The sequence below is a fragment of the Dermacentor variabilis genome, chromosome 7 (assembly GCF_050947875.1).
Source record: "Dermacentor variabilis isolate Ectoservices chromosome 7, ASM5094787v1, whole genome shotgun sequence".
In the NCBI taxonomy this organism is placed as follows: Eukaryota; Metazoa; Arthropoda; class Arachnida; order Ixodida; family Ixodidae; genus Dermacentor; species Dermacentor variabilis.
This window is the reverse complement of record NC_134574.1, coordinates 16,320,390-16,344,546: the sequence shown is the minus strand read 5'-3', so window position 1 is coordinate 16,344,546 and position 24,157 is coordinate 16,320,390. Positions and strand designations below refer to the sequence as shown.

The 24,157-nt window shown below is 41.9% G+C and overlaps 1 long non-coding RNA gene across 1 annotated transcript; it reads left to right on the top strand.

Moving 5' to 3' along the window:
• The first annotated feature begins 268 nt into the window (after positions 1–268).
• On the top strand, positions 269–3,650 carry LOC142587348 (uncharacterized). Its single transcript, XR_012829491.1, has 2 exons — positions 269–442; positions 3,480–3,650. It is a non-coding gene; the product is annotated as an uncharacterized LOC142587348 (long non-coding RNA).
• The last annotated feature ends 20,507 nt before the right edge of the window (positions 3,651–24,157 follow it).

Here is a 24,157-nt window from a genome sequence, read left to right as displayed (position 1 = left end):
CATTTGCTGGTATGAAGTAGTGGTGGCTTTTTACTGAATGCATATAAACATTTCTTTCAGATGGTCATGTGCAAGTGCTACGAAATGTGTAAACGTTTGCCACGTCTTCAAGGGAGCATGGAAGATGTTTGATGGCTAAACACAAGCTGTAAGTGTTATAATAAATGTCAAGTTTCAACACCAAGCTCCTTCGGCTGCATAAAGTTCACTGAACCGGCTGGTTCTTTGCGACTTGCGATGACAACCTCAAAGATGCATACAAATAAGGCCGTGTCTGCTGTGCCCGGGGCACAGCAGACGAAAGGTGCCCGAAATGTCTACGTTCACCCATGACGTCACGTCCGCTATAACCCATGATGTCACATCCGCTCATTTCCATGGCGTCTGTCTCGCGGAGCCGGCTGCGCTGCGAAGCGGTTCGTATTCCGTGCCCACTTAGAGCGTGAGTAATTCATCTTTCCACGATATATGCGTGTAATAAAGGATTGGGGCTGTGAGCTGTTTGATGCGCTACCATTAGGTACCTTGTGCGCATATTTGGCCTCATGGCCGCGTCAAATTGCAGCCGGCATGTGGAATGGGCCGTGGCATCTTAAATGGAGCTGCTCATGTGAGTGGTATTGCCTCCGTCAGGATCGTCAGTGCGTGCACAGAACCATTCAGTAGTCTGATTCAGGGGAGGGTGCGCGTAAGAACGAGGACGTAAGAAAACACTGGCATGACGAGCTGTTCCTTCAGATCGCGTTACATCGCGCTTTTTTTTTCTAAGACCATCTCGCTCGAGCGAGGGGATCTTAGAACAGCATTACTACTGCTTTTTTACAGCTTTGCTGCGGCTCATTTAATCATCACCTGCATTCCTTTAATAATACAAATGGCATCGCTGCGCGGAAGAGCGTCTCTTGAAGTTTCCAAACAAGAGCCAATGCTGCCGTGCCTGCTGCATACACGCTTATACCTTTCCTAACGCAGCTAAGACGCTGCACTAGCTCTGCTACTGCGTGATACAGGGTCACTGTGATAATAAAATTAAAAAGAACAAACGAAATTAATGCAGAAAATGTCAAACGTTGCCAAGCGTGATAAACGGACCTGCCACGCTAGATGAGTTGAAGAAATCGGCGTCCTGAAGTCAGCTTGGCCGCAGTAGAATAGTGTTACGCGGTGAAGCATGTCAGAACTGAAGAGTGACCGCTTTCACCGACATATATGTGTTCCTTAATGATGTACTTGTGGAGCTGCCGTCTCCTATTACATTACGCGCGCCGAGGCGCCTAAGTGTACAGGCCGGCCTTCAGCGCTATTTCGGACGTAGCTGTGATGCTTTGAACCGTTGGTTTGTCGACCTCGTAAGCCAGTTAATGTTTACACGGCCATTTTTTTCTGAACTGTTGATTTCTTCCATAATAGCTACGTAATTTCGTAGTTTCCTGTTCAACTGCTTTGGTCATATGCGAGTCAAGGTGTTCTCTTTAGCCGAGCGCAGTTTTCGAAAGCGAAACGACGCTTTTGCATCAGCATATAGTGCCGTCGCCCATTTACAACACAGTCAATCAATGTCATTTTGTATGTCACTGGGAAACCGCCGAACGCAGGGAACTCCCTCGCATGCGGGGAACTGCATAACTAGCCACTGGATTAGCGTGCCTCTTGGGAAGCTGCTTTGCATCAAAGGCCAGGTACCCTTGCTATGATTCACCGCAAAACATGTGTGTCTAACTGCTTAACATATTTGTATTGCGTTGAAGCTAACCTTACGGAACCGAATTTCGCAACGCTTTTTAGACACCTGCATCTCTACCAGCCACTACCAAACGCTTGTCGGTACATTTCTTGGCAAAAGTCCAGCTAAATCTCCCCTGTTGGGAGTGGGGGGGGGGGCTCACGTATATGAAAACTGCCAAGGAAAGCAGTTGCCCTGATGAAGGCACGCTCCCCTGTCGAACCAGCCTGTTCGACCACCGTTATCACCGCAACATATTTGTGTGTTGCGGTGAAGCATGCCAATATTGGAAAAGATTTACGTGAATCTGGAATGTATGGTTACTGTCAGCGACGAACCTAATGTTCTACTCTCAACAAAGCAGATTTTCGCGGCAGGATGCACGATGTCTTGAGAACTTTTGTTGGCTAAAGCCATACATGCCAGGTTAGCTCTTGTCACAATAATACGCTTTATCGCAATACACAAGAGGCCTCGCTGCAGGACACGCCCGCCGTAGTTAGCCAAAACTTTACGTGACCGTTCACTGCAAAACACCTCTTGTATTGCGGTGAATCGTAATAAAGCACATTTGTCAGTTTAGAATTTAAAGACCCTTGCCCTTCGCTTTTGTAATATTATGACTCAGTTTAATGAGAACATGTATTCACTGCTAAAAACATCCACATTGAAATAGAGATATGAACACTGATGGCAGCCTGTGTGATGTTTTATCCCTTTACTTTTTTGTGTACCTGTCACGCTGCCATTATTAAATTTTCCTGTACTTTGTAAGATGCTGACGTACATAACATTACATCACAAGGAGCTACTGTGTAATTAGTGTTCAAGGACCAGTGTGATGGCTTTTCTCAAGAAAGGTTTGGGTTATGTTGTTGTGAAGGTTTTTTTTAGAGAGGTAGCTTTCTGAGAAGAAATCAGATGTCAGGAAATAGACCTCAATGGCGCAGTAATCTTGGCTGCCTTTTGCTCAAACGTGCCCTAGACATAATTGAGTGATTTACACTTGCAACTGGACAGCAGCCTTAGCTTGGGAGACTAGTGATAAGGTATATTTTATCAAACTAGGTGACACATAGCATTAGCAGTCCGAATAGAGACCTGTTTAAATGTTTGTCACCTTTAACACCTAGATTTTCGACCATGAATTCAGAAAAATCTGTAGCACATTTAGAACCTAGATTTTAAATGCTGTATAAGTTGGCTTCTTGTTCACTGCAGCTGTGCTCGGCTTCTGTCCAAACGGGAGAGCACTTCTGCACAGCTTATTAGGGAACATTCTTATTTACATACCTTCTTTTTATTTATCTCGCCTACAATCACAATGAAATGTTTATAGCACATGAATGTGCTGTGCATGAATCTTAACTTACAATGCCATGTTCAACAGCACAGTGCATGTAGCTTGTGTTGGTTCATTCAAGCTAAGCATTGCTACAGCCTTTAACTGTAGGTATCATGGTGTGAGAGCAGAGAAATGGATATGCAAAGACAGTTGGGCACATTGAGACAACATCTTTGTTGTGTGTGAAAAGGTGACAGATAAACAATGTGGGGAGAACGCATGCACTTTCATATTTTCTCGTGCTCAAAAAAAGCCGGAGGATTAAGGTTTCTTCACAGTGCCATAGAAACTATATGTTTGCTCTCAAAGGTAATTCTGATTCTTTGGATATGTTCCTGTGCTGTGTTTATTTTCTTGAGTGTGCTTTAGTTTTTGCACGTTAATGTTTCAAATTCATTTTTATTTTCACAGACTGAACATCCCACATCTTGGTTTGACTTCCTGGTACAGGATACTTGCACTTAGCATGGAGTTATGAAGCAGAGCAGTGTACTTTTATTAAATGTGCAGATTTTAGCAGTATAACAGCCGTTCATTAAAAAAAACATGTGTGCTGAAAATAAAGTGTACTTACCCACATTCCTCGTTGTCTATTTATTTATTTATTAATACTGTCAACCCTCATAGAGGGTCATAACAGAGAGGACAATACAATTACATAAATCAAATATGGACAATGTCAATGTACGTAAAGTTGCTTAGCACTTGTCAGTTCACATTGAATAAGATGTTCACTTGAATGCTGTTCAGCACACTTCTGACATTTATCAAAATATGTACAATGAATATCAAGTCGCACATATCACTTGGCACTTCAAAACTAAATCGAAAACTCCCATAAATATGCCTCAGCAGCATTTTCAAAGTCGGTGACATCTTTAGGCTAACAATAGCGTTTGGCAATTGGTTCCACATTTCTATCGCATCCAGGAAAAATGAGTATCGATATGTGCCACTGTTGGTATGGTCCGGCTTTATGACATAGTCGTGGTTTGTTCGCGGGTATCTTTTCCCTGGAGCATGTAGATATTTGAGCTTATCAATCTAAAGTTGATCCTGCATTATTTGATAAAGCACCTTCAGCCTATATTTTTTCCTACGTACCTCAAGAAGATAGAAGTTGCAACGCTGTAACATAAGCGTGACCGATTCCTTCCTTCGGTATGTCGAACAAGTAAAACGTGCCGCCAGACTCTGTATCCTTTCCAACTTCCTCTTAAGCGTCACTTGATGGGGACTCCAAACAACGGCTGAATATTCTAGTATCATCCTAATGAAGGCGGTGTATGCAATAAGTTTTACATTACGTGATGCATGTTCCAGTTTTTTTTCTCAGAAAATATAACTTTTGATAGGCAGTCGTGCAGACGTTATCTATATGTTGGTTCCATGTCAATTTTGCTCGTATTCCTGTATTCTCATCAGCAAAACCACTTATATGGGGAACTGATCATGATAAGTGCTCATGAGCATTCTAAAGAACAGCCTTGAACCCTACTCATGCACTGGTAAAATGTATAGATGCAGTGAAATTGAAACAGAAGGCAAAATAGCAAACATGATGCAGTATTTATCAGACAATTATGTCAGCAATTTTTGCATAAAACAATTTACTTAGAGCATACTAGCACTACAAAGTACCCATCTTTCTTGTTAGGCATACATTACCACAAGCTCTTTAAATGTGGTCACAAGAGAGATGCTGGCTTTAATGAGGGACTATAGAGGTTAAAGGCAGCCATGAAAATGTATTAAGAAATAATGCAATGCATAGCATTTACTCAGTTCAGAGAGCTTCCAAAGTTGCCATAAGGCCTTGATAGCTGTGGATGAGGGAACAGTTGTAGTCCAATTGGAGTATGAGAAATGAACATTAAGATCGAAACAAGTAACAACTCGTAATGCAATTAAAAAATCTTGCTATACCTTTAAAAAGACAGTGAAATGAAATTAGTGTGACAATTTCCTTTTCATTTAGGTTCAACATACTTATTTTAGTAACACAAAAAAGCAGAGGCGTGAAGCACATAAGAAAGATGCTAGTCTGTGTTTATATTCTGCCTTCTCTAAATTCAAAGTTCAGTAAAGTTAACTTAGAAAGTTACAGTGAAGCCATTGCGTCTGCCTGTATGGTGCATAACAGCAGCAATCACCAGCCTAACTGCTTGGGTTTACAGTGCCTTATTTGTATTGTATACCTTTTAAGTGCTGACATTGGAAGATTGATTAAGGTGGCCAACATGCTGAACCAGTAGTTTACTGAGTAAAATACATGGAGAAGGGTGGAAAGATAGGACAGAGCACAGGGGATGTATTCCGTGTCCACCTAGTGGAAATGTCCATTTCATCCGCTCCTGAAGTTCTGATTGGCTGGGCTGGGGTATACATGAGAAGGAGACATGCTCCCCAACTAATTCAGCAGAAGAGGATATGGAAATGTCCACAAGATGAATACTTACAAAGCTATTTAATAAGGTACTTCTGTAACCAGCATGCCTGCTATGCCATCCTTGCTTTCAATGTCTGTCTTAGTAAAAGTGTGAAAGAACCAGGTTTGTGCATGAAAAGTCTTCCTAAGGGTGTGTGCCTTGAAGCCCGTAGTGGTAATCACAGGAAACGGGGGTGGATCCAGAGTAGCACCAAAGGGCAAGCCTTCATCGAAACAAATATGGAGGGAAGTGACTGCATGCTCAAACTTGTCAGCTCACGAGTTTGCCAAGACCAAGTGATGTCAGAAGCTGATGAAGCCTACATGGTTAATGTATAACCGCTTAGGCCAAAATTATTTAGATACTTTTTATGAGGACTACGTATTTACTGGAAATCTCAAAATAATTATGTTAGTGCAGAATACCTTCCCACTAGGTGTGACGTCCTTGAAAGAATGAAAATGTTTGAGTTGTACTTGTGTGGTGCATGAAGTTACTTAAAAAAAAAAGAACTCAGCAATGGAAACAAAATGCAAAGAGTAGTATTCGAAATAAATTGCCACCTCTTTAAGGCTAGATGAATTGAAATAATAATAATAATAATAATAAGCAAATGAAGATCGGGCATACAAGATAGATAGATGCTTCGGCTCCCACTTGAAAGCCTTGTTCGCAAAGATTGTGAACAAAGCTCCAGTTGAACCAGTTCTTATTTTTCATTTTTATGGTTAGCATCTAATTTTAAACTACTTACCGTGCCTCTTTTGACCAAACCAGACAGGCTGCCGTCAAACTCTTCACTACTTCAATGCAAATAATTGGAGGTTGGCAAATACATTTTTCTAATAGGAATAGTAGGTAACGAACAGTCAAACACTGATGCATACAGTTACAGCAGGCATATTTATCTTGGAATTAAGCACCATGCTTATATTGTCTAGTAAAAAAAGGACAGCTATCAAGGAAGATAAGGATTATTTTTAAGCAAAAGCAATTATACCTCATATACTTGAAGCAGATGTAGTGCTTCTCAAGAATCACGTCCAAACTGCACACACTAAAACATTAAGCTGGGATATTCAAAAAGACAAGTACATGTTTTGCTTGCCAAGTGACTTTTAATGTGCTCAATTATGTAAAGTGTGCTATTATATGATTAATGTAATTTGATAATGTAAAGAAAGAACAAGCCAAGATCTCTTGCTTCATATATATGCGCTGAATCAAGAAAGTAATTAAGGAAGAAGAACACCAGAAATAAACACAAATATTTGTGTGTTTTCTGGCATAAAATAATTCTCATGTAAGCCACATAACATGCTTTCCAAAGCATCCCCTACCTTAACTTACAGCTGCATCACATGTAGGCACTTTCTAAGAACACACATGCTTCATGATCATTCACTGTGTTAGTGACTCCCACTGAAGTAGTCTGAGAACATATCTGGGCATTACATTCAATAGCTGATGTAAAGTGAAAAGACTGCTGCTTGTAGGTATGAATGAACCAAATGAATAAGAAATATAAGTTCTCAAACTTCTAGTAGTAAGTGTGGCAGCCCTTAAGAAGAACATATTGCAACTAAAAATTGCAACACATGATGAAATAACTGAAATAGCTAGGGAGAGTTTAATAGACCAATAAACAGGAAACTGCAAATTCTCAACATTTCTGAATGCTTTTCTTCACATGTGCTCACCTCATAAGTATGACTTCCCTTAATGCTCGAACCTCTGCCTTAATTTCATAATTCCCCATTCTCGCTGCTTCGCTCATGCTGATTGACATCTAGCACAAAGGTTGGCAAAAGTAGCTGAGCATGTGCATGTGTTGTGAGGCAAGCTGCCCACATCTGGTAGCCGCATGCCAATTTCTCAGAGTAGATGAAAGGGAAGCCTTGAGGGTAAACCATAGAGAAGACAGATACCTTGGTTCAATGATAACTGAAAACACCAACATGGAAAATTTGGACAGCCCACAGAATCAGCAGAATTGACATGGTTTGGAAAAATTGAAGAGATGCATTATAATATTTATGTTGCACAGGTTCCAGTCAAGTTAAAGATTTTCACTGTCTAATAAACTTATAAGACAATACATGACCAGCAATACTGTATGGAACTTAAACAATTTTAATAAAGTCACCTAGAAGTCAGGATGAAGAAGTGACTGAATTGAGGATGCTAAAATGGATGAGGTGGAGGCAGATTGTGAAGACAGGTCTTAAAAATTAACATTCAACACACACTTAAGTTGGCAAAGATTGGACTCAATGTTCAAGAAGAAATTGACTAAGATAATTGATTGGTATACATACATGAGAGAGCAGCAACAATACAGCAGAGATAACTGTCATGCAAGAGGAAGGAAAGGATGTCAGTCTAAAAATTAACATTTGATCAGAAGAATGGTTATGCATGGGCTCAGGCTCACGTACAATTCTGTATGGTACGCATGATGTCAGAGCTGCATCGCATAAGGAACTGTGGCCTTACATGCCTCGATTATGAAATGATGTGGGCCAAGAGTCGAACAAGGATAGCATCAAGAGGGGGCCTCCTCCAAAAGGAGAACGGTAGGGAAACGGGGTGAGAGAGATTTTCTACGCAACAGATACAGAGTCATATGAGTCACATAGAAACCATGACCCAAGGAGCTGCACAACAAGGTATATAAATTCAAATCTCTATACAGTTAAGCCTCAGTATAACGAAATTCTCGATATAGCGAAGTATTTAACTTTTCATAACCTCTTCTCCATAGAACACCATGCATTTAGAGCCTCAATATAAAGAAGTGTGTTTGTGTGCAATTTCAATATAACGAAATTTCGCTCCTGCCGCAGAAGAGTGCCAAGACAATCAATGGTAACTTCCGCGGACGCAGATAGTCAAATGATTGAATTACAAGCGGCTGCTTGCAAACGCACCTCTCAAACTGCGTGCAGCACGATAAGAACAACAGCTTGGAGCCGCATCATGTTCCGTATAAATTAAGTCTAAGTGCGATCAGAACCTATCGCGCCCCGCGCACTTGTGCTTTAGGTGCGAGTGAAAGAGTGCGAGGGTGAGACAAGAAAGATGGCTTCGTAAGTGCGGCCTTCCCACGCGAGCAATGGCAAAGTGGGGAAGGAAAGCGAGCTCGCGGTAACGCGATCAAGCGCGCGCGAGGGGGCGGAGTGGGGGGGGGGGGGTAGGTTGGCGCGCGTCTCGGCCATGACTGCGCGTGGCTGTAAACCCGGCTGAGCGCATATGCAGCCGCGCACCCTGCTCTAGAGGTAATCTGCTGCGTGTGGAAAGAGCGGGCATGCCAAGACGGCGTGGCATCATGTAAGCTGTTTTCCCGCACGTTTAGTATTGAAGGTTGCGCAATCTCGAGTTTTGATGACCCGTTGGAACGAGAAGCAGACGAAGCATTCGCTCCCAGCTGCCGGCGCTTTTCATGATAGCGTCGTCGCAGTGCGACCGGGCGACGCTTTGGGGGCGGAGTGCACGCGAAAGCATATGGCGTCACTTAATTCGTATGTACCGCTGATGTGAAGATATCAACGTGGCATATATTTGAAACCATATCATTCATCGCTGACTCCTATATTCGTCAAAATAAAATGTTTTCTCATTCAAACTTGCTTTTTTTATTGCCCAATAATTCGGAAAATTGCATGGCCCCTTTCCATGCAACAAAAATCGATCGGCGACTGTACTCATTTGCATAACAGATCGAATTTCAATACAAGGAAATTTCTATATAACGAAGCGAATTGCCGATTTTACCTACTTTGTTATATCAAAGTTTAAGTGTATAACGAAATTCCCTGTTCTCTACACGGGGCCGGCAATGTGGGCTTGTTCGTTGATCATCATGGAACAGCATGTAGTGTAGCGAAGCAAAAACAAGAACACAAGAAGAAATGAAATACAGACACAAGCGCCTAATTATGCCTGTGTTTTGCTTTTTCTTGTGTCCTTGTTTTCGTTGCATTACACTACATGACATTCAATACTTTCACTGTCACATTCATGAGCACTGAAAACCTAGAATCAACTAATATCTTGCCTGATTTGCCATAATTAAAAAGAAAAATGTGGGTATAGTAGGTCTAATTGAGTTCTGGTGATTTTAGTATCACTGACATATAGCTTTTAAGAATGTTTAATCGTTTCTTCCGTTAAGGCAGAGTACATGCTCAACTGCTACAATAAGTGTGAACGTAGGCAAAAACGACATCTTTGGCTCTTTTATCAATTTTATGGCATGTTGCGTGATCTAATCAAGTGGTCTCAATTTGACGAAGTTCTCGATTTAACAAAATAAAACCTCACATCCCAATAAAATTTATTAACTAGACTTACTGTACTTTATAACCAAAGTACTGTATAAATATAAGCAGCTACAGCCACCATGAGTGGCGAGCAGAATTGAAATGAAATTGCTTTAGTCGAAACACGCCGAGCGCTGCTGCTAAAGTACGCGCCACATGCATTGGGCGGCTGCGGGAACCACAGTACCACACACAGTTATTCCAAGCAGCACATAAAAGTGCCGCGGACTCAAATTGGTTAATAAATATGTACATTCGGAACCAGTCTTTCGATTACTCAATTGATATATCAGCCACACACTCGCATAGCACGGCCACGTGGCAAACGCAGCCATGCGGACGCTTCACTATGCACGGATCGGCTGGTTGCAATATTGGGGCACTCTATGGGTGCATGTTTAAAGCACAGCGTTTTTTGCCTATCGTGTGATCGTTGCGGGTGCTCCATGGCTGAGTGTATTGCATGGTACAGAATTGGCCCCAGTACCAAAAGTACACAGGTAGGGTGGTCCGTGTAGATGAAGCGTGAACACGAGCTCAACATAACCACGTCGTCATTATTCTGTAGCGATTATTTATGCGAAAGCGTCAAATGACCCATTGAGCAAAAAAGCCGGCGTCTGTCGTCTTAGCGAAACAGCACCTCATATCCCATTGGCTGCGACCATGTCACGAGCGCACCTCGACGAAATAGAGCGGGTGAAAGGGTACACCTGCTGTCGCTATAGTGCACCAGGTGTTGCGTGAGGGAAGAGGGCGTCGCCGCGACGCCACGTTGTCCTTGCTCTCGCAAGCCGCTGCCTGGTCCGTATCTCCCCCCTCCACTGGGCTTAACTGCTGCGGGTGCCTGCCGGCCTTGGTGGCCACTGCTGTTTCCTGGTCTCTGGTCATGCAGCACGTCGGTGGCATGCGGTGTTGGCACCGCAGGCTGCTGCTGCTTGCTAGCCTGGGCCCAATGTAGCTCTAGGGTGCATCACTTGCAGCGTAAAACTCGAAGGACTGCTCAGCGGCGTTCAATTGGGCATTAATGCTTTCGCAATCACAACTCAGATAAGACATGCTTAGCTGTCCTCATATGTTTTTTCTTTAGTTGCCAAGTGGACGCATCATTGTTCACCATTCACAGTCTTCAATCTGTCGTGATCATTGCATTGTCATTTCAAATTAGTCGTAATATCACGCCGTCGGATGCTGCCGCCTTCACGCTGTGTAGTAAATACGCAGTCGTTGCCATGCATGCACTCATCATCCCAAAGTCATTATGCCTCAATCGTGATGACTCTATAATTGTCATCCCATCGTCGATCATGCCATCGTTGTCACCGCATCAGCATCATACTGTTGTCGGCATTCGACAGATGCATTACACAGATTAGCATTACCTTTTCAGCTTCTAGAACAGTATGCACGTGGTGATCTACCGCAGTAATATTATGAGAGACACTTGGGCGGAACAATTGCTGGCCTCAATTGCCAAGCCTCCCTGTAACATCATTTATTTCAATCTCCATAATAATCCTAAATTGTGTCACAAAACTTCTACAACAAATGTCAACATGGTTTCCATAAGACCTTGTCTCTCATGAAAAACACAACTATATTGTCATGTTCACTAACTTGATCTCCTCCATTGAACTTAGTTCTTGTGTTGAATAGATGCTTTTAGCGTTTTAAATTCTGCTACTTTGTGCCACTGTCTCCTTCTCCTGAATAAGCTAACTTAATATTGATCCACATGCAATTACTAAAATTCACTGAATGCTTTCTTCATGACTAAACACAATTTTTATGTTAACAACTCCAATTCACAAATCTGTCTTTTGTCACTTCTGGCATGCCACAATGCTGAGTGTTTAGGCCCTTGATTTTTCTCATTTTAGATCTCGCAAAGAACTTAACGTAGAAAACTAAACTTTTTGTTAATGACTGTGTGTTTTGTTGTGAAACAACCAAACTCTGGCAGGTCCGTTTCTGTTCAAACAGACTAAACAAATGGCCCACTGAGTAAAAAAGGCAGCGTCTGTCGTCTCAGCGAAATGGAACCTCAAATCCCATTGGTTGCGACCACATTGCGAGCGTGCCTCTACGGAGCAGAGCGGGTGAAAGGGTACATCTACCGTCGCTCTAGCGCGCCACGTGTTGCGTGAGGGGAGAGGGCGCCGCTGCAATGCCACGTCATCCTTGCTCTCGCAAGCGAACGCAAAGTCTATATGCCCCCCCCCCCACTGGGCTTAGCTGCTGCACGTGCCCAGTGGGGCAATGTCTCCACTAATGTCTCTCCGGAGTGCCATCACTAGTTAAAAACCTAACATCAGTACCCTAGCAAAAAAAACTTATAGAAATTTCTATAGTCTCTTAGGAATATGTATAGGTTGTACGGGTCCTTCTAAGAGTGATATATATTCCTACCTGACCCATAGAACTCTTTACCAGACTGGAAGGCAGCAGATAGATCTCACTGTGCTGCCTACAAGCCCAAATAGCATGATGTACGTATCAGTCTTTTAAACCCAGATAGAGATCATCATATGACATACAGAAATCTGATTGAGGCACTGATAAAGCATGTTAGAAATAGCGCACATGCCAGTGCCCACATGCCTGAAGAGACGTTTTTAATATGAACTGAATATACAACCCTGAATGCATTGCCTGCCACGTGAACAGATTAACAAACACAGTTGGGATATTGGAGTATCAAATAAAAATGAAGTGTGTAAACTGTGCAATTATCAAAACTTTTTACAGCCTGTATGCAAATAATTATCCTAAACATGTTTAAACACAAATTAAAGCGCATACGTTTTCAAAGCACAGCAGCGTTACTTAGCCTTTGAAACTACATGGGGGAAGTTGCATGAGAAAAGTATCAGTCCATCTTTGTAGCAGGTGTGCTCCAGTTCTTTTAATACAAAATTACATTTACAAATTTTGCGAGACGGATGTGCAACATTTAATGCATATCCAAAACAGGATTACTGTCATTATCATCATCATCATCATTATATTTATGTCCACTGCAGGACGAAAGCCTCTCCCTGCAATCTCTAATTACCCCTGTCCTGCGCCAATCAATTCCAACTAGCACCCGCAAATTTCCTAATTTTGGCGCACCACCTAGTCTTCTGCCATCCTCTACTGCACTTCCCTTCTCTTGGTACCCATTCTGTCACCTTAATGGTCCAACGGTTATCTAATCTGCGCATTACATGACCTGCCCAGCGCCATTTTTTTCTCTTAATGTCTATTAGAATATCATCTATACCCGTTTGCTCTCTTGTCCAAACTGCTCTCTTTCTGTGTCTTAAAGTTATACTTAGCATTCTTCGTTCCATCCCTCTTTGCACGGCTCTTAACTTGTTCTCAAGATTCTTTGTCAGTCTCCAAATCTCTGCGCCATATGTCAGCACCCATAAAACGCACTGATTGTATACTTTCCTTTTCAATGATAATGGTAAGCTCCCAGTCAGGAGCTCACAATGTCTGCCGTATGCGATCCAGCCTATTTTTATTCTTCTGTGAATTTCCTTCTCATGGTCAGGGTTTCCTGTGATTAGTTGACCTGGGCAGACGTACACCTTCACAAACTCTAGAGGCTGACTAGCGATCTTGAACTCTTGTTCCTTTGCCCGGTTATTTATCATTATCTTTGTCTTTTGCATATTAATCTTCAGCCCCACTCTTACACTCTCCCTGTTAAGGTCCTCAATAATTTATTGTAACTTGTCCGCAGTGTTCCTGAATAGAACAATGTCATCGGCAAACCGAATGTTGCTGAGGTGTTCGCCGTCGATCCCTACTCCTAAACCTTCCCAGTTTAATAGCTTGAATACTTCTTCCAAGCACGCAGTGAATAGCACTGCGGAGATTGTGTCTACTTGTCTAGCTGACTCCTTTCTTCATAGGTATCTTCCTACTGTTCTAATAAAGTTTATTTACAAAAGCAAAACAAAGCGCTTTCAAGACTGTGGATACTAACTGTAGCTCTAACATGTCCGGCTGAGTTTGTGAATGCCATAAATTAGACACTACCAACGTGATTTCATTAAAGCTACTTTCTGGGCTAGTTTGTGCATACTTGATTTGAAAATTATAACAACGCTAATGCATCCATCCACAAAGGAACAAGGACAAGACACAAGCAACATGACTACAAACATGACTAGGGTTTATTTTACACTACACTATCTAAAGAATAAGCAAGCAACTTTAGCCACATTTAAACAAACACATAAGAGGAAGAACACAGACTGAAGTACCAACTTCACCATGCCCATTTGTGCTCACAGATGCTGTATAGAACACCAGGTCTAATTGGCATATGCTTTTATAATATTACAACTTCATATGAAGCTATTTTCTCTAGACTATGCATTTTTGCATTTATCCTAAAAGTGTTGTGATATGTGACAGAACACAAGTGAGCTTGTGCAAAAAGAACAAACTGGCATGGCACACTGACAGGAAGCAAGGAAACAGGACAAGCATCGCTATTGGTACAAGATCTACAGCAATATATCAGAACATGACAATACAGCAATATTATTTAAGCAAAAGTGAGTACAGATCTGAGAACTTATTCAAGTAAGAACATGGATTTACCATTTTTAAAACCACATAATCATGAACAAAAACAGCTAAACATCAGTGCACATATTGCAAAATCAGAAGACACAATTCTTCACTGGGTGCTAGTTCAACCACCGCACGTCGAAATGTGTAAAAGTAGTTTAACCTGTGTAGCCTTCTGCATGCGAAAGCAAAGAAGACTATCAGATCAGGCTTCATATATAGTGTTTGGAGCCTTTGATTCAAACCGTAATACACTGTTAAAATAAAATTTCAGAGTTTGCTTGTTTCATTCAGAAAAAAGATAGTGTCTTAGTCATGCTGCCACAGTTAACGGATAAACTTGCACCAGCTACATTGAGTCAAAGGAGTAAATAAAGTGAGGCGGACAAATGCACGGTGTGAAAATGATGCTGTTGTATCAAGTAGCATAACTGCTCACTTAACATTCAGCTGCTTTCCATGCCTCTGCATACAGACTGAGAAGCTTTACCTCTTCACCATCTGCTAGTGAAGCACTGTTTGTTCACTGTGATCACCCACTCAAGGCAGTCACGTGGTTAAGTAGGGCCCTTCGCTACATGTAAGGACACCAACCCGAAACTGTGCACAAGTCCTGTGAAATATTGTCATTTTTTGGCTACTGCAGCTGTTCATCAGCAGCTGCATCACTACTGCCAACATGCGGACCATGCAATTCCCCAAGCACTTAATCAACAAGAGTACAATAATGAAGAGTGGCAAATTGGGCTAGCTGGTTCATTAGGAAAACAAGAAGCTAACGCAAGAAAAAATAAACACTCTAGAATTTTGATGGCTCTGGCTTGGTTAATATATTCAAACATCAAAAAGCTGATTATTACAGAACGCCATAAAGTGTGGTGCACTGTTACCAACTGATTTTTTTAAAGCTATAACGTGTTATTACCAGACATTCATGTGCCATGGCTGAAGACATACTGTTCATCGTTGCCATGTCTTGAGCATGGGAATTAGTCTCTTTCATAAAGGTTTCGTATTGTCCATTCAAAAATATTGTTGTCTATTTCTACAAACACATAAAGGCGCATAACTTCGCTGGGTTTTACGTAAACTAGGGGCTCCTCTCTTCTGATGCAGACTGAAAGGTGCTTTGCATGGGGAATTTCAACAGGAAATAGTTTCTTGCATTTCAGAATTATACAAGAATTCGCTTCAGTAAGAATTCTACAAATGAGAGAAAACGCACCTGAGAAGCTGACAAATGCACTGTTTTTAGTCTTTATAGTTCAAGTGTACTAGAGAGAGTGGAATGTTTGTTGGTTGATGACCATTCGCTAATATTCAGTGACACTTGTTGAGTCACAGCCACGGTTGTGGACTACAGCCTGTTTTTCACTTTCATCCAAGTTCAGGCACAGCTTTCCAGTGCCTAACAAAACTGTCTGCTGACCAGCTCTCCTCTCCTGTTCACCAAAAAAACTCACTGCTTCTGGTGAAAGGTTTAAACTAGCTTTAGCTGCCTGTAACTTTCGAGCAAGTACATAACATTCCAATATTTGTAAAGGAACATCATTAGCTCCGCTGACCAATTTCACAAGAAGTTCATTTCTGCCTTCAAATACAAATGAAGAATGTGACCAATGCGGTCCTAGTTTAGCCGCACTTTTAGGAAGATGCAGGATTTGGTGTACATTGTATGTCATTGCACCCAATCCAAACAAAGACTGCTCTCACAACAAACTCCGAGAGAAGATCAGATGATCTCATTATGGTCATCTGAAGTGACGGTATCTAGTAGAAGTATATAGACACCCTCCGTAAGCAAACTGGAATGTCTGACATACTTATCTGGCAAAAAGCCATGAAGGCATGGTAATGAATAATGAAGAACCCACCACTTCCATTCACTAGCTTTCCAGATTGTGAAGTCTAATAATCTTTGTGGTGTACGTGTGAACCAATTCGGTGGCTTGATTGCCAATAACCTCCTGTTTAAAGAGGCTAAACTTTGTTGTGAACCAATCCAAACATCTTTTCTCTTTTAAATGTGATCACATTTTTATTCTTTTTAAGCTGTTGTATGGTGTATATTTGTTCCAACAATCTTTCCTTTCTGAATCCTGGGCTTCATATTTGATTTATATGTATTGTCTTTTCTGATAATATAAATGCATTATTTCTGACTCATTTTTTGGGCAAAAGAGGAAGCTTGCTTCTCCTTGAAGCACATTACACCTATACAACACACATAGATACTGATAGACTATAGATCTGGCAAACGAATATGAATACACTATTACACTAATAAAAAGAATACACTAGTAGAATTGTACAAGCAGAATAGCACAGATATGTCCAGAATAGAACTAAAAGTAATTTTATCAGTGTATCAGTTGTATCATTTCATAATGCAATAGAAAAAAACTGATATAATTCTTATTAGGTTGCCCTATCAGATTTTTTGCTAGTGATCTTTCAGTGTAAATGCATATCAACTTTTTGACTAATGCTAATAACTGAACACATGGCTTTTTTTGCTGCAAGTTTTCTTGGACTCCTGCTTCCCTTAAACTCATACTATATAATGTGCTTGCAAGATCAAAACTGGAGTATGCTTCATCAATCCGGGATACACCGACAAAAAACACAACTCTCATATTTAGTTGAAGCCATACAAAACCAACCTGTACATTTTATTGTAGCTGCTTCTTCCCATGCCGCAAGCATATCAACAACTAAAAGTTGCCTTGATTGGCTAGGCAACAAGAAAACTTACCCATTTATTTCACAAATTCTCAATTGAAACATATATGTTATTACCTCCTTGTATCTCATTGAGAATGAACTACAACCTCAAGGTACAGGTGCCAACTTGCCAAACCAATCTTTACTATTCCTGTAAAAGGCAGCCTCACAACACACACGCACACACATATATATCATTTTACCTTCACACACACACGCACACACAAACACACACACACACGCACACGCACACGCACACACACACACACACACACACCATGGCACCCATTTCGTAACTCTAATGCTCCATACGATAGAAAATACGATAGAAAATTGGGCAAGTTGTTGAAGCTTCATGGCAGCTACTGCATTGCAGATGCCGACAAAAGTAATAGAATGGGACAGGATACAGCACTATCAAATGAGGTTTATTGAAAGAAAACAACCAATATATAACACACATCACGTGACCAACACCCGGCCCCCTAGCATATGCAGATACATACCAAAACAACCTTCACATCACCGAATGCACATGTTTTGACGGCAACACACATGTCACGGCTGATTAATCAATGTAAAAAAACAATTACTAAGGCACAATGCAACTCAGTGGCTTTACTTAAGATCTAACACGGCAACCTCGCTATCTTGCAGCGAGATGGATGGCTGGCTAACACATAGTGAGCCTTTCTTTCTAATGTGATAAGCCTCCATTAATTCATGTGAGAGCTTTTCACAGTGTGTGAACAGCAGAATAGTACTTTCAAAAACTGGATGACGCCCAATGCTGCAACAATGCACAGAAAGGTGTGGATGCGCGAAAACCCTTAAAAAAACTATGGTACTTAGTCGAATGTTTAAGCACCTTCCAGTCTGACTGATATATATTTTGTAGGCTTCAAGAAAAAGGAATCGAATAAACAACATTTCGTGTGCAAGAGACAAACTGTATGCTATATTTCACTTTGCAGTCCTCCCTGCTCAGACACGCATTGTGAAGAATGTGCTTGTTTATTGCTTCACATATTCCCTTCAGCTTATCTTTAAATGAAAACCCAATCCTCTCCTGGAACTTAGAAGCCACTTTTTTCTGCCTGTGCGACAATTAATAGAGGGGATAATGGCAACTTTGTTCCGCTCTTGCTCCTTAAGCTTCTTCCACCCTGGTCGCTCCTTAAGTTCCTTAATTAACGTGCTTCAAGATAAAAAAACCACTGAAATTGAATAACCTGCCTCATTAAGCCTTGTCACCAGATTCCTTACACTTTCAAGGATAAGGCGAGGATAGCTCTTGGTTGGGGCATCTCTAATTGCGTGAGTGGCAATACTGTACTTAATAAGTTTTGAATGGCTAGACCTATAATTAAGAAGGAGCTTAGAAGTTCTCGACTGATATCCCCAGCATACGTGATCCCACATAAAAGTAAGCCTGACATAAGAAGTTGCAGCACATTTTTTTTCTGGAACTTCTAAAGTGAAGTTGAAACCTTGGTATTGTTCTCTAAATAGCTTCAGTACTTCGATGACAGCTTTGCGAAAGTTATAATTTGCTCATGAAAAACAAATCATTCACGTATCTGAAAATTTTAAGAGCAAGCCCACTCAGGTTTTGATTATTTTCTGGTCAACATAACTTAAAATATTACTGAGCACTGGTGCAACACCGGAACCTATGCAGATGCCAGCATTCTGGACACATATTTTACTTTCCCACCAGACCAAAATTGACCTTAAATAGAAATCAAGAAGCTCCAGAAAGTTTGCAACAAGAATTTTACACCTTTCAGCAAATTCCAGCTAACCTGTTTGCTTGTGTATGCAGTCCTTAACAAACTGCAAGAGACGCACCTGCGGCAAAGAATTGTTTAAATCTTCTGCATCTATACTAAAGCCTGCCCATTTTCCCAGATTATGCTCCTGCAGGAAGTGTACAAAAGTCTGAGAGCTGGAAGCAAGGAATTGGTCGTTGATTCCCAGCCTGTCAAGGTGTATCTGCAGAAATTCTGAAACATGAAGCCATGATTTATATTCCGACACAATGGTTCTGAAGTGGATTCCCTAAGCTTGTGTGTTTTGCACTGAAGAAGGCACATAAAAGAAAACCTTTTTCCACCTTAACATCATTTGAGACTGTTGTCAAACCAAACTGATTCAACTTCGTGACAGCTCAACATTTTATGTCAGCTATATTGGTATAAATTTCATTAAAATTTATGTCAGTGGCTGACACACCCTCCTCCGGAAAAGTGCTTTTCAACATGACAACCCAATGCACCTTTTTTGTCTCCAAGAAACCTCCAAGTTTCTGCCCCATACGTTAGCTCAGGTAGAAGGCAATGATTCTATGCTTGATTGTACAAAATTATATATATATATATATATATATATATATATATATAACTTTGTATGCACCATTCAGGGCCAGGGAACAAGAGAAGCCAGACACCACTGACCAATTTCTGACTAAAAGAATTAATTTTTGACCTTATACATGTTGTTTTTACTGTACATGTCCCTCACCTCCATCCAGGTTCCCAACATTTATATCTAAAAAGCTTGTCTATCACCACATACAGGGTCTGTCCTGAAAGTAATGTCAGTAAATTTATTGTGATGTGACTGTATGTCAGAGCGGTCTAACTGGTTGAAACTAGTAGTGACGGAATCCAGCTAAGCAGCGGTCCGTCAGTCAGTGTGCTCCGAACATGGGAGAGTGTCGGACGGGCCCGTCCGTGAGAGCTGTTTTTTATTCCTTTGCAAGTGAAACTGCAGCGCTCAGTAGAACAAAGATTTGCGATCAAGTTTTGTGTGAAACTTGGCAATACCGCTGCGGAAACTGTTACTATGCTCAAGACTGCTTATAAAGAACATGCCTGGTCAGATCGGCAAGTGTTTCGGTGGCACAAGGCCTTTTGGAAGGCCGGGAAGAGGGCGACGACAAGGACTGCGCTGGATGGCCATCCACGACCACTACGACCGACAATGTGACACGAGCGAGAGAACTGTTGAACTCAGACCAACGATTAAGTGTTAGTTTAATGGCCGACATGTTAAACGTTTCGAAAACTCAAGTTCATGAAATTGTTACAAACGATATCGGCATGCGGAAGGCGTGCACAAAAATGGTTCTAAATGTGCTCACTGACAACGAAAAGTCACGCCGCGTTGAAACATGCCAAGAAAATCTCAACATGTGCAAATGTGAGCAAAAATTCTTGGACAACGTCATTACAGAAGACGAGACTTGGGTATTTGAATATGACCTGGAGACCAAAAGGCAATCATCTGAGTGGCACACACACTCGTCCCCTCCCCAGAAGAAAGCCAGGATGAGCAAATCAAAAATCAAGATCATGCTCATTGTTTTTTTGACGTCCACGGACTGGTGCATCATGAGTTTGAAGAACCTGGAACCACTGTGAACTCCAAATATTATGTTGATGTCGTTGAAAGACTGAAATGCAGGGTTCAACATATCCGGCCGCACATTGCACACAACTGGAAGTTGCACCACAATAATGTGCTGGCCCACAGTGCCTTCATCGTCACCGACTACCTGGTTAATGCAGTGGGGCCAACGATTCCCCAGCCCCCGTACAGCCCGGGCTTGGCTCCCCCCCGACTTTTTTCTGTTTCCATGCCTCAAAACACCCCTGAAAGGCAATCATTTTAGAACAGCGGACGTGATTAAAGCAGCTAGCACCACGGCATTAAAGGCCAATCCGGAGGAGGACTACCACAACGCATTCAAGAGGTGGAAGTCTCGCTGGAGCCAATGTATTGACGCAAAAGGAGGGTATTTTGAAGATTTTTAAACTTTTTGTAACAACAAATTCAATAAATGATTTTTAATCGCCTTACTGACATTACTCTCAGGACAGACCCTGTACATGCACCTTGAAGGTATGTATGTGGAAAGCATTTCAACCTCTGCTTGCTTTTCTGGCATGAAATAAAACGGCCTTTTGTCTCTAAACCACTTACTTTTAAACTATTCCGTTTGGTTCATTTTTCTAACTTCTGCAGAGTTGCATTCACAACTTTCATAGTTAACCGGCTCCATTTTCATTCTTGCTTCCTAAAATATGCCCTCCTGTCATGCATAATTTGGAAGGCCTTCTGTTAGCAATTGGTATTGTATTTCAAGACTATCAGTGCAATGTTGCATGAAGAAACTTATTCTTGGAGTGAATTATTGTTCAGCTTGATATCATGATCCTGCTGCATGGTTGTTATTTAACTCTGCAAGAGAATGGTCCTGCCATCCTACCAAGAGTGCATTTCATGGGTACTACTCTCTTTCTTTTGACATTAGTTTATGAGGCTCACAGATATGTATCTGTGTCAACAATAACACCTGACATCTAATTTTGTGCAACATGCACTACATTTAATCAGATAAAAGTTGCATGTTTTGTCTCTTGGACCAGTCTGCTCAGTGGTAGGAGGTCCAGACCACAAATGAGAATGGCTGGCCAAGATCTGTGGTGTATGTCCCGTCTTATGCATCTGACAAGATTTCATGGTGGCAAGAAGACATGTCAGACCTGATGTGATCTTTCTAATTATTGTGCACAGAGTTATCAGCATGATAATGTCCTTAATGCTATAGAGAGTACCTCCAGCAAGCAGTCTATATGCTTATGCCTTTTTGTTGCTTATGGCAAGAAAATCCAACATCCTTTGAAACATGCTCACTTGCTGTCTGATGCAACAAAATGAAGAACGCTGCCTTCTCTAAATTTATTAGCAACAAGAAAGCCACTCTGGAAGCAATTATATACATACACAGCAACACACACTAAAACCTACAAATGGGAGAAAAAACACAAACTAGGCTAACAATAAAAGAAACCTGACACCCAGCAAGTGTTACATGTTACTCAAGTATGCACATTCAACCTGAGTTAGAGAGATAGATGGTCGACTCCCGCACTCCTGTGCATGCATGTGGATATGTTAAGCCTCAGCTACTCTTTCTATATCATAACTATCCCCATGTTTGTGATATCTGGTGTACAACTGCAAGAACAATGATGGCTTGACAGGTGGTTCACCTTTCAATGAGTTCTATAAGGAGGATGCATCGACTCTTCCAGCCAATGTACACATTACCACATGAAAGCAGCCGCTCATAAACAGCACAACACCATACAGCATAAATTATATATTTGCCACGTGTTTTTAAACTTACATAATTAAAGTACATTAGAATTGGTGCTAAGGCTGGTGCACAATATATGCATATACTTTAAACAATCATAAATAATGCAGGAGCTTGGAATATGATTGGCTGTTCTCGGAACTGCTTTGATAATACAAAAGTCAAGGCTTTGTTTTTGGCATCACCCACTCCAATTCGTTTTCTTTCTTTTTCCAATTGAAGCATTGGCAAGGTTTGTGCCATGCGCTTCGACCATGATTTTTCCTTGTTCGCGCACGGCCATGACCATAATACAAGAAAATCGCCCCAGTAACGCAGTGGTCCCTGCCTACTTTTTTATATACTTTACCGCAATACATTACGTATGCTTCACCGCATAACATGACTGTATTGCGGCAAAGCTGATTTTATGGAACTGACATTATGTAACGGACCTTTTGTCCTTCTGCTGCTCGCATGAGCATAAGCTCGAAAAACCACAAAATAAAGACTTGGCTTGCTGCTGGTTGATTTCTAGCTAACATTTCGAGACGTCCACGTTGTTTACAAAAAAATCGGTGAAGTTTCTCGCGCTCGGACGCGCTTCAAAAGGCAGCGTGACCACCTATAATTAAGGCAGTCATAAGCGGCAACGAAATCCACACAAGGTACATCAACTTCCACAAAGCTACTGGGCAACGCCATCAATAACTGGCACACGGGCCACCCAGGAGCTGGCAAACGCTGCGATGACATCCACACAAACCACGTCGCTTTCCACAAAGCTATTGGGCAACACGATCAGTCACAGGCACAGGTGAAGTCCGCAAAACACTACATGGGCAGAACTACTACGGCCATACTCAATCACTTCGCCACAAGCTCTCACATTTAACGACATCAAACAGCTACGATCACTCCTCCACAGCCACGGACACAGGCGAAGACCGCACGGACAGAACGGACGCACCGATTCAGGGCTCGATCATCGCGTTCATCGCTTCAGCGCCACCTATTTAAATATAATATACGGAGCCAAGCCAAACCATTATTTAGCGTCTATTTGGGTGAACCTAACGCTTTCGGGCCCTAAGCGTTCGAACGACCAGGGCACTATAACGCTTACCCCCCCTTTCCACTCCTGCGACCGGGTCGCAGGAACGGCGGCCTACAAATAAGCTATGACCAGCTTGAATCGAATTTGTATGTAAACGTTTGCCTGTGGTTCCTGCTGGCCGTGGCTCACTATTCCTATTGCACAATCTATACCAGTCGCAATAGGAACAACTGTAACCTGCTCCGGGTGGGGGGGGACCAACTCGGACCAGTTGCAAAGGGGACCAACTGGAACCAGTTGCAATGGGGACCAACTGGAACCAGTTACAATGGGAACCAACTGGAACCAGTTGCATTCCCAGTTGCAAATTTTCATCTGGGCGGAAAGCAGTTTTCTTTTCGCGACAAACTGCAGTTTGTCGTTCGGCTTTCTTTTTTTTTGCCGGGGGCTTGGCGTTTCCAAAGGCAAACGCACTCGGTACTGCGTCAACGCGGAGGTATACGCCGACCGCCGACTATGTTCGGCAAGTAGCTGTCGGCGGCGAAGTGATTCGAGCACACTTTATTGTGTTTCATCACGACACAAGCTTCCTTTCTTAATGGCTTAATGCTTAACAGCTACAATATATTTTTCTTGGGATGCGGATCCTTCAGAAAACAGAAGAATGACACCTGCAAGGCGATAAAAGCGACATAAGACGCGCGCAAGAGACGCAACAAATATAAAACGAAGTGTATGCACATGCAGACTTGCGTTCAAGCCGTTGTCGTCCAAAAATCCTCGCAAAGCGGCACGCAACAATGATCAACAAAAGCGGTGTGTCCTGTGTGCCTTCTTTC